Here is a 1,249-nt window from a genome sequence, read left to right as displayed (position 1 = left end):
TGGCCCCCGCTCTCCTCCGACTCCCTCCGCGCCCTGCCTCCCTGGCTGCGGGCGGGATTCTCCCGATCTCGTTCGCTCTCTGGTTCGAGCGGTTCCCTCGATCCAGATCGAGCTGAGGATTCGTTGACCAAAAAAAAGGAGGAGACTTTCCCATGTCGTCTTTGGGATATGTCGTTGTCCCTCGGTGCTCGGTGATCTTCGATGGCACCAACTATGCTGAGTTTGTGGGCTTCATGTGCATTCATATGCGTGGCCTTCTTCTGTGGGGTGTTCTTTCTGGCGAGGTCCCCTGTCCGCCATGCCCTATTGCGCCACTGGTCCCAATTCCACCGGTGCTGCCGGTTCTTGCTGCTGATGCTTCTCAGGCTGACCGGGATGCAGCCAAGGCTCTCGATGATGCTGCCGTCGATGCTTATGACCAGCAGGTACCAGCTTATTCAGATGTTCTCACTGTGTACCGCGATGATCTGTCTGCTTATACTCAGTGGTGCAATGATGATGCTCGCGCGGCTGCTGTTCTCACTGCGAGCGTCCTCCCTCAGTTTGCTTCGGAGTTCATGGGACTTGGCACAGTTGCATCGATGTGGTCTTATCTTTGTCAGTGCTATCAGCCCTCTGGTGATGCTCTCTACCTATCTATGGTGCGTCAGGAGCACGCACTCCAGCAATGTGATTCTAATGTTGACGAGTTCTATTCACAGTGCTCCGCCATCTGGCGCCAGCTTGACTCTCTTCGGACAGTTGTTTGTGGAACATGTCATTGCTGTCAGACTACTCGGTCTGATCTGGAGTTTCAGCGGGTCCATGAGTTCTTATCTCATCTCCGGTCTGAGTTTGAGCCCCGACGTGCTCACTTGCTTGCTCTTGGTCGTATTCCTATCTCTGAGGTGCTTGCCGAGCTTCGTGCTGAGGAGACCCGCCTTCGCTCTGCTGGGTTGCTAGTGGTTCCGTCTGTGTTGACTGCTCGGACTCCCGTGTCGTCTGCTCGGCCCACCGCTCCACTGCTCCTACCCACACCGTCAGGGCCTCTTAGGGTCTTTATCTGGAGATGTTTCTTTACATTGTAATGGTTGCAGACTTGGCAAACAAACCCAGTTGCCTTATCCTACCAGTGAGTCGGTCTCTCAGCGTCCTTTTGACTTAGTTCATTCTGATGTCTGGGGTCCTGCTCCCTTTGATTCGAAAGGTGGTCATCGCTACTATATCTTGTTTATTGATGATTTCTCTCGCTACACTTGCCTCTACTTCA

This window comes from Triticum aestivum, chromosome 1B (genome assembly GCF_018294505.1).
Source record: "Triticum aestivum cultivar Chinese Spring chromosome 1B, IWGSC CS RefSeq v2.1, whole genome shotgun sequence".
Classification (NCBI taxonomy): domain Eukaryota; kingdom Viridiplantae; phylum Streptophyta; class Magnoliopsida; order Poales; family Poaceae; genus Triticum; species Triticum aestivum.
Note: the sequence above shows the minus strand (reverse complement) of the source record.